The following is a 10,224-nucleotide window of genomic DNA, read 5'->3' as shown; positions in this document are numbered from 1 at the left end:
TTTTTTTTTTAGAAAATATAGGCTCAAATTTGCTTATAAAAGTAATGTAAGAACAATACTACCGCAAGAAAAATGTTCAAAGAAGGGGACTTGATTAATTTTTATTTTCGGAAAAGTGTATACAGGGCATTATAAGTTTCTTTCATTAGTTTAAGGGATGTATATACATACATTCAAAGGTGTTGCTGGAGAGCGGCAACACTGCTTTTTGTTGTTAAAAACAACATCGATATAAATGAATTACTTCATATCGGAAAATTTCGTTTCTTATCGTAGTACCAAACATTTTGCAAAGTATTAAGGTACCGGTGAAGTGAAATTTCGAATGTATACCAGTGAATAATGAGAACTCAAAATTTGTGTTTACCTGCTTATATACCAGTGTTTAATTTAAAATCGGTCGTAATTTGCAATATCCCAATGAATATTGGTAAGATTTTTTAAAAGAGGTTTGGTTAAATTTAAATGTCACATATAAGTATTACCAAAAAATTGAAAGATGTGATTAGAGACGCTAATAGTTAATTTGCAACACCTTTTAAGAAGTATGTAAAAAAAATTCGGATTACTTTCATTATGCGCTGATGGCGGAAATTTAGTGTAAATTCTTACTGACCGGCATATGCATTTCATTATCAAACCCAAGTATCGTAAGTCAAGTAGAATGGATTTTAGGATAGAATTTTTAGGACAGAATTCCTTTGGTTTGTTTATTACAGTGCTGATATTTTTGATATATCGTTCATTAACTTTATAACGTATTTAATTTATGTCTTTAAGTGATGCCAATAAATTTATACATAAGGTTAAAAATTATCTGAAAGATATAATATTGTATAACAATAGTTAATAGATATTCGTGTTTAATTGGGCATGGTGCGTAATTTTTCATAAAAAGGCAGTTGCGGGGTTAAGATACTTGAAGTTTTATGTTTCTTTCATTCAATGTAGGCCGGTTGGTCGTATTCACTTTTAAGCAAGCTTATGTCTAAAAGACAGTTCGGAGAAGATTTAAAATAGCATTCCCTGATTTCGGTGTTAAAATGGGTTGTACGGATAGGTAGATAAATAAATATTGTTAATGACGTATTGCACAGTGGCCTAGGGTCTATCGTGTAGAGGTTGTACCCTCCTAGAAGCTAATTGGCATGGCGATTTCCTGCTGCCTTAGGGTGGGAGGGTGTTACTCCACCCCGATTAAGGGATCTGGTCCCATCATCTTGGACGCCGACGCAGAGCGGGCTAGTTCGTCGGCCATCTCATTTCCTGCTATCCCTTTATGTCCGGCACCCAGATTAGGTGCACCCGGTTGCACAAAGAATGACAGTTCAGCATTTCTATGCATTCCTCTGCTATAAGCAATTTGATCTCATATGCTGAGATCGCGGGTATCTTTAGTATACCATCCCACGATTTCAGGGTTAAAATTGGTATGGCTGGACAGGGCTGATGCTATTGATTAAGAAAATATATAATTATTGCCGCTGCAAACTTCTAGTTTTCGAGATATTTGCATTTAAAGTAGAAAATTTCGCATATTTGATTCCGCAATTTCTCGATTTATGGTAACTTCTTCTTTCATATTATGCACTTTTTATACACTTACACTTCACTACACTTCCATATTTGTACAATCCTAATCTGGAGCATCAGCTCTATCCAACCATACCACTTTTAACCCTGAAATTGTGGGATGTTATACTAAAGCCGACCCGAGATCGCTTTTGGTGCCGCTTGACTGTCGCTAAGAATTGCGATGCGCTGGTTGTGATAGTTGCGGTGGAGGGCGATTTATTATTTATTGTACAAACTTCTGCCTGAAAGATACTTGGAAAGCGTCCCATTGGTATGGATAGCTTGGTACGCGGTCCCACATTTAGATAAACCAGTTGCGGAAATAGAAGAAAAATTAAGTTCATTCTCTTCGCTTCCTCCAGAGGAGGTTATTACGGAGATCAATGAGCGTAAGAAGCGGGAAGCCAATGTGATCGCATTTAATATCACCGAATCCAAGGCGGTAGACGGTAAAGTACGTCTAGAAGAAGATAGAGCACGGTTATCATCAGTCATTCCTGAAGAGTTCCATGACAATATGAAATCGTTCAGGCTACGCAGGCTAGGACGTCCAACACCCGATCGGTCTAGGCCTTTGCTGATTGAGGCACAGTCTGTCACTTATGCCAGAAGTATACTAAGATCCAAACCTGATCCTGACACACGAGTCTCCTTCAAGCCAGATCTCACTCCGGCTCAGCAGTCACATTTACAATCACTGAGGGAAAAACTTAAATTGCTGAATGAAAGTGGCGTGAAAAACAAAACCACGTATTTAAGTGAATGGGACGCCTAAAATTGTTAACACTAACTTTCGCCAAGTCGTCGAGGAAAGGAAATCTAAAGCAGCTACAAATATACTACCAGAATACGCGCGGTCTAAGGACAAAACTGAGCGAGTTCCTAACCTCATCAGCAAGTAGTTCACACGACGTAATATGCATCACAGAGTCCTGGCTTTACTCATCTATTCAAAATAACGAATTCATCGATAGCTCCTATATCACACTAAGGAAGGACAGAGATACCTCGACAGGATGCGAGAGAGGAGGAATAATTAAAGCTGAGCTTATATCCATTGGGAACAATAACCTAGAACAGATCTTCATAAGGATCAAAGGTGATAATGCTTGTATCATCATTGGGTGCGTATATATACCACCACAATCTAATTATGAGATATACTATGCCCATACTGAAACATTAATATATTTGAAAGAAAAATTTCCGGATTCAAGGATCATCATAGTGGGAGACTACAATTTGCCCAGCAGTACACCGCGCTTTGATTGCGAGAAGCTGCTGTACGATACCACTGCCCTTATTGAGTGTCAACAATGCAATAACATCTTGAATAAAAATAATAAACTGTTGGATTTATGTTTCAGTAATTTGGATCTCTCAATCAACGAAACTCTTGCTTTCACGACTGTGGATAAATATCACCCGCCTCTGCAGATCTCCTTGGATTTTCAGCCTAGCCTAATACCAAACTATCTTCCTTCTTATTTGTTTAAGAACGCCGACTATGTGAGTCTTAATGCTTTCTTTTTAAGATCTAACTGGATTGAGCTATACAAAATAAAAGAAGTGGATGATAAGGTTAGTTGGTTTTATAATAAAGTGCAAGAAGGTATTTCTCAGTTCGTCCCTGTATATTCGAGGAAACCAAGTAAATTTCCCTGCTGGTTCTCTAAAGAACTTATAAATAAAATTAAATTGTAGAAATCTGCACATATAAGATATAGGAAGAATAAAACTAAGTCAAATTATAGATGTTTTAGCCAACTCAGACTCGAATGCAAGAAATTAAGTGCAATATGCTACAAGTCATATATTAATAAAGTGGAAAATCTAGTCTCTTCAGACAAAAATGAATTCTGGAGGTTTGTCAAGAACACAAGGGGTACCGACATGGGAGTCCCAGCTACCATGACATGGAATGACCTAACCGCTCATTCGGGTGCGGAGATTAGTAATATCTTCGCATCTTACTTCAAAGACACCTATGCATTGAGCCCCAGCGGAGTTGGTCATCATCAATCTGCTGACATTGTAGGAAATGTGGAGCTAAATGAATTTGTTTCGAACTTCAAGGAAGTTTTTAAGCAGCTGTTGGCCCTGGATCCAAAAAAATAATTCTACGCAACTGTGCTGTCGGGCTCTGTGAACCTATCACGAATATTCAGTAAGTCCTTTTATCACGGAACCTTTCCATCGGCGTGGAAATCGTCGATCATCAGTCCCATCCACAAAAACGGCCCAAGATCTGACGTCACTAATTATAGACCTGTATGTATCCAATCTGCTTTAGCAAAACTGTTTGAGAAAATTGTCTTGCCTCAGTTGATATCATCATTTAGAAATATCATTTCTCCTAAGCAGCACGGATTTGTTGGTGGCAGATCCACTACAACAAACTTATATATATATGTCAACTACATCTTGAAGGCCATGGACAGTGGTATTCCAATTCATTCAATATATACGGACTTTAGCAAGGCATTCGACAAAGTGGACCATGAGACTCTTATGGTGAAGCTAAAAAATTATGGAGTGAATTGCAATGCACTACGTTGGATCAGATCGTACCTAACAGGAAGAAGGTTGCAAGTAAGAATTGATGGACACATTTCAGATGAGTATGATGTCACATCTGGTGTTCCCCAGGGATCCCACCTTGGACCCATACTCTTCAACATATTTGTGAATGACATTGGGAGGAGTCTGCAGTCTGAATACTTATTATACGCTGACGATTTAAAAATTTTTCGTAGAATTTCCACCGTTTCTGATATTCACATCTTACAAAACGATATAGATGAGCTGTATAACTGGTGTAAGATAAATAAACTTGTTTTGAATGTGAAAAAATGCGCAGTGATGTCCTTCACCCGTGCGCATACGCAGGTACCTTTAACCTACACGTTAAACGACCAAAGACTCACGGAAGTTGAAGACATCAGAGACCTGGGTGTAACTATTGACAGAAGACTAAATTTCAAGAAACACATCGAGAGAATTACTTCGCAGGCATACAAAGTATTAGGTTTGCTTAATCGGATGTGTAGGGAATTTGAGAACAATTGCTCGTTAACCTGCCTATTCTCAGCATTAGTGCTACCTATTCTAGAATATGGAACAGTGATTTGGTCCCCATTCACAGACTCAATGATCAACAGAGTAGAGAGAATCCAGCACAAGTTCTGCAAAGCGCTGCTACTTCATAACAGACACAGAAACGATATCAATTCAACAGACGTCCGAAAAATCCTGAAAATAAATGACCTGAAATCTCGAAGGCAGGTAGCAGACCTCATCTTCTTATTCAAAATCCTCAATGGATTAATTGATGCACCAGAAATCCTCGCAGACTTTGAAATCGTACCAAATGAGCTTAACCTTAGACAGATGAGGATCCTGAAAACTTGCAGATCGAACAAAAACTATGTAATCAATGGCCCAAAGGAAAGAATCTGTAGATTGGTAAACTCTCTGCACGGTGACATTGACTTCTTCAGCGGATCTCTACAGAACCTCAGAAGGATCGTTAAAAAAGCTTTATTAAAATACTAGCATACGAACTAGGTTACGTGTTTAATTTCTAATTTTATATGTTTAAGATTGTTGTCTTATTTATAATTATAATTGTTATTAGATGTATAGTGCCGATTGGCGTTAAATAAATGAAATAAATAAATAAATTCCAAAATAATCACTCTTGTATGCTTGGCAAGTCAGATAATGTTAGGAAAGATCTTTAAATATAAGAAGCTGTTACTCTACTATTTTCATGAACACAATATCTTATACACTGGCCTACGTATATATTCGGCATAAGATTTGTTAGAAAAACCAAACTTTGTATACATAGTCATTATACAAAATAAGCCGGATGTTTGAAATGTAATGGTTATATGGGAGCTGGGTCTAGTTTTCGCCCAATTGTATCCATTTTAGGCACAATGATATACTGTTATGAGTGAAATTCGTTTTAAAATTTTCATTGAGATAACTCAAATATTGGCCAATACATCCAGCATAAAATCACCAGGTAGTTCGAAAATCTTGATATTAGGTATATGGGGGCACAGGGAAGTATTGGCCCAATTCCACTCATTTTGGATACACAATGACCGATATTTTCGACCAAAAGTCAACTATAGGTAGGATAAAGTGGCACACATTAAAGATATTATTTAGGCAAAGTTTAATCGCATTCTTGATTTGTGTACTGGAAACTGAACGAATCAAGTGGAATTTAAAATAGTGTTATTGTGGTTATTATCCGCCACGTTACCACGCTTATCGTCCAATTTTTATCCCGGCCCCTATAAAGCCTTGTCATACTATCTCGATTAGTTTTAGGTGATACCTACAACCGTTATATAAACAAAACTATAATACTCTGTAGCAATTGGTTGCAAGAGTTCAAAAATAGGAATATTATTAATTAATAAATATGTATGTTAAGGTGAATTAGCTTATATTACGTTAGAAGTATTCATAATATATGCTAAATGATTTCTAAGAGTAACATATAATTTTTTAAGTTATTCCTAAATTAACAATTAAAATGTGGTTTGTAGAGTAATTTTTTTTTGTTATACTTGGGCAATTCAGAATCTGCTGCAAATGGTCTTGCATCTTTGCAATTGCATATTCTTCTTCTTTCTTTTTGGTTTTACACTAACAAAATGTACATATAGCGATGGTCCTGCTACACCCTTGCAAATAAGCTAAAACGCCATTGTAACGGGTGGGCCATTTAACGTTTTAAATTTGAATTATCTATATTTCGACATTGGAAACGTCAAATACCACTCAGGAATTGATAGATATTCAGTACAAAGTCTAAAATTTACGAAATGGGTCGCTATTCACTATTTTACAGTTCGCAGATTGGGCAGAAGATCGTTTGACCGAGAATGGTCAATTTTACCGAAAAATCATCTTTTCGGACGAGGCTCATTTCCACCTCGATGGTTACGTTAAAAAGCAGAATTGTCGCATTAGGGGCACAGAAAACCCGCACGTAATCGTCAAGAAGCCAGCACGAATTACTGTATGATGCGGATTTTGGTCTGGTGGATTCATCGGCCCATGAAGAAGGAACCGTAACCATCAATGGTGAGCGATATCGCGCAATGTTAACCGAATTTTTCTTCAAGTAAATTAAAGAGGAAGACTTGGACAACATTTGGTTTTGGAGAGAAAAAGAAATCCAGAGTATACTGGATTTCTTGCAGGAAGCTCCAGAAGTAAAAGTGAAATTTGTGCTATGTTTGTTCAGCTGACGGTTGTTTGTGTCATCTAAAAATATTTGAATTAGATACGGGGTTATATACATACAAATGTCAAAATTATCAGGATAATGAGACGAGTTGAAACCCTAGTGACTGTCTGCCTGCTTGTCCGCGTCTGCAACTAGTAACTTGAGTAAAAATTTAGATATCTTTACTTTTTTATTTATCAACATTTTTTCATGACTCTAGTAGGGACGATAACCTTGACGTACTTTTTAAGAATAAATTGAGTTTTTGTGTTTATTGCGTATAGTGTTGATTTGAGGTGGACACATAAATAGCACATTTTAAAGTTCGTAGGTTTTTTTTAGTTTTTTGTGAGGTTCTCGTATGTTTTTAATTTAATTCTGCGAATATATAATAATTTCATCGATATTTCATTGAAATGAGAAGGAGAAAACGTTTCACGCCGGAAAAGAGAGTCCTTATATCCAAGGTGAGCAAAAAAGGAAAAGATCCTGCCAAAATTGCTGATAAAAATACATTGATCTCCAAAAATGTTATAAAATGCTCTTTATGCAACAAAACAGACCCACCTTGTGTCAATAAATATATACCAAAAAAACTAGGACCACGTAAAACCGATATTAGTGTTGACAAATTATTAAATGTTCACACAACGCCTGGTTATCGTCCCTACTAGATTCATAATTGACAATGTTATTACAAAATGTATGTAAAGAAAACATGGGAAAAAATTAATAAAAAAAAAAACGTTAATTACTTTTTTATTTATCAACATTTTTTCATGATTCTAGTGGCGACGATAACCATTCACGTACTTTTTAAGAATAAATTGGGTTTTTGTGTTTCAGATGATCGAAACATGAGAAATCGTGTCCGCCAGTGAAAAAACGCATCTCATTCACCCAGCCATTTCTCCGACAGATGTCATTAAAAAATTCGGAAAAAAATTTTTTATACACTCCACTATATATAGTACATACCTGATGATATGTGAAAAAAGTTCTATTGTAGAATAAATTTCCATAAAAATGTATACTGACCCCTTAAAATAACAATATATATATGTAAACAATTCTGCTATTTTAACAAAACTTGGTTTTTGAGTTGGTCTGGACCTTGGTCTTAATATCGTCAATTCCGATCTTCCGGTTGACGTTTTGTACATCAACTCTTTTTAAAATTAGCGGTCAATAAAAACGCACCACATAAAATCACGAGCAATTTGTTTACAAAGTTCGAATATTAGGGTAATTTTAATTTTTTGTCTACATAATGCAAATTAATTTTTCTCGAAAGTGGTGTTTATAAGAAATAGCCAATTATTAAAAAAAATAACAGTGTATAATTCATGATCCACTTGATTATGTGCCATAACTGCTTTGTTAGGGCTTAAAGCGGGTGATTTTCCAGGCTAATTCAAGCGTTGAATCCCTAAATGTTAGTTAGATGTATTGGCCAACAAAAAAAAAAAAAAAAATTCGCGCTGAATAGCATAATATACACCAATATTAGAATGTCGCTGAGTTATCCTGAAAATTTTGGCAATCCATATAAGAATAATTGCGGGTATTCCATCAATAAGGTGTAGAGGTCCAAAAACGTGATATGTAAAGCACACCTAAGCCATCTGACGTTGAGGAAATTGAGTTTTCCTTGCTACAAAACCCCGCACGAAAATCAAATTTTGTGAGCTTAGAAATTAAATTTGTTTTCGGCAGACTCCATAATCTGTTGTCAAAAAATTGTATCCCAATTTTTGGCCCAAGAAAGTCGTGCAGCCTTCTTTTTTGTGTTAATACTGGCTTTTTGACAGGCCGTCATCAATTAACCTACATCTCTAAGCCGTCGGTGTTTGGTTTCGACTCTTAAATCCACTTGGTAAATATTTTACATCTATGCCCCTACAGAAAGTGTAGTTTCAAAGCGCTCACTTTAACTTATCTGCCACAGTAAGTTGTCTGTTTTCTCATTTTACTTTCAAGGTCGACCTGATCCCTTTTTACGCATCATTTTATCTTTTTTGTTGGAAAAAAAGAACAATGCGTCGAATAAAATTGTCCTCTACATTTTCTCCATACTGTGCAGTTAAAAATTCCAAAACAAAAAAATTTAATTTAGTAGCTCTAAAATAAATGCAAGAAAATATTATGCGTCCGTTAGATCCAATAAAAATTTATTTAACGCGAAAATGGCAAGCGAATTGCATTTTTCAAAAGAAGCCGCAGTGGTAGGGGCTAACCCTAAAACCATTTCTCGTATTGACGAGAAGAAAGGTACTGGTAAAGAAAAACGTTGTGACCATTCTCAAGAAAGACACAAGCATTTCGGACAGGAAATTGGCGAGGTAGGCTGGCTGCTCAGAGTCTTTCACAGGACGCAAAAGAAAGCTGGGTGGAAGACGTACAAAGTACAGAAAGTTCCGAATAGAAACGACGTCAAGAACGAACAAAACAAAACGAGCTAAGAAGCTGACGAAAGATTTTGTTAAATTCGAATGCTTCATAATGGATGATGAGACCTACGTATTAGCGGACTTCTCTCAGCTACCTGGGCAGGAATTTTATACTGCCGATTCTCGAGGAAAATTTCAAAGCCAAAAAGTTGACGAAATTTCCAAACAAAAATTTTTAAGAGGCAGGCAATTTGCAGTTGTGGCAATCTCAATCTTCATGACATTACATCGATTGGAAATGAAGTTCTTGCGTTTTAAGTATCAGTATGTTTGTGTTATCGGTGCTAAAATGAGCTTCGAACAAAGAGCCAACATTAAATTTTGTTTTAAAATTGGTAAAACTTTTACCGAAACGTTTCAATTGATGAAACAAGTTAATGGCGATGATTGCCTATCCCGTAGCAGAGTGCACGAGTGGCTTCAACGTTTTCAAAGTGGTCGTGAGGATATAAATGACGATCAACATGTGGACCATTCAAAATCCGCTGCAATCATCATTGAAATTCATGGAAATGGAATTGAACATCTCCAAACCATCGATTTATCACATTTTGACCGAACATTTGGGCTTACGAAAGGTGTGTGCACGGTTTGATTCGCACAAATTGACTGACGGCCAAAAATTGCTCAGAATCCAACATTCGTAGGACGATTATTTGGCCAAAAATCACATTCTAACTATTAACCACTCCCCGTATTCACCTTATATGGCACCGTGTGACTTCTTCCTTTTCGGAAAAATGCATTTGCCCATGAAAGCGTTATGCAGACGTAGGCTTCAAAAAGCTTGCACCGGCATACCGTACCGGCCATAGAGGAGACTATTTTGAATAAAATAAATTGATTTTGCCGAAAACACCATTTGTTCTTTTTTAAGTCCTTTGTACTTTAGAACTCCTTGTAGGTCTAGTAGAATTTATTTCAAATTTACAGTTATATATGTAG

General features: G+C 36.3%; 1 protein-coding gene across 8 annotated transcripts in view; it reads left to right on the top strand.

The window, feature by feature from the left end:
* Positions 1-205: 205 nt before the first annotated feature.
* Positions 206-10,224, top strand: part of LOC105232556 (microtubule-actin cross-linking factor 1) — a 152,694-nt gene continuing 142,675 nt past the window's right edge. For 5 of the 8 annotated variants that reach the window (XM_049451128.1, XM_049451129.1, XM_049451142.1 and 2 more), the window contains exon 1: positions 224-430. The gene's annotated coding sequence lies outside the window, so the exon portion shown is untranslated. Of the gene's footprint in view, positions 431-10,224 lie in introns of all 8 variants that reach the window. The other 3 variants (XM_049451130.1, XM_049451145.1, XM_049451146.1) reach the window with 1 other exon arrangement.

This window comes from Bactrocera dorsalis, chromosome 3 (genome assembly GCF_023373825.1).
Source record: "Bactrocera dorsalis isolate Fly_Bdor chromosome 3, ASM2337382v1, whole genome shotgun sequence".
Lineage (NCBI taxonomy): Eukaryota > Metazoa > Arthropoda > Insecta > Diptera > Tephritidae > Bactrocera > Bactrocera dorsalis.
This window is presented reverse-complemented; position numbering and strand designations above follow the sequence as displayed.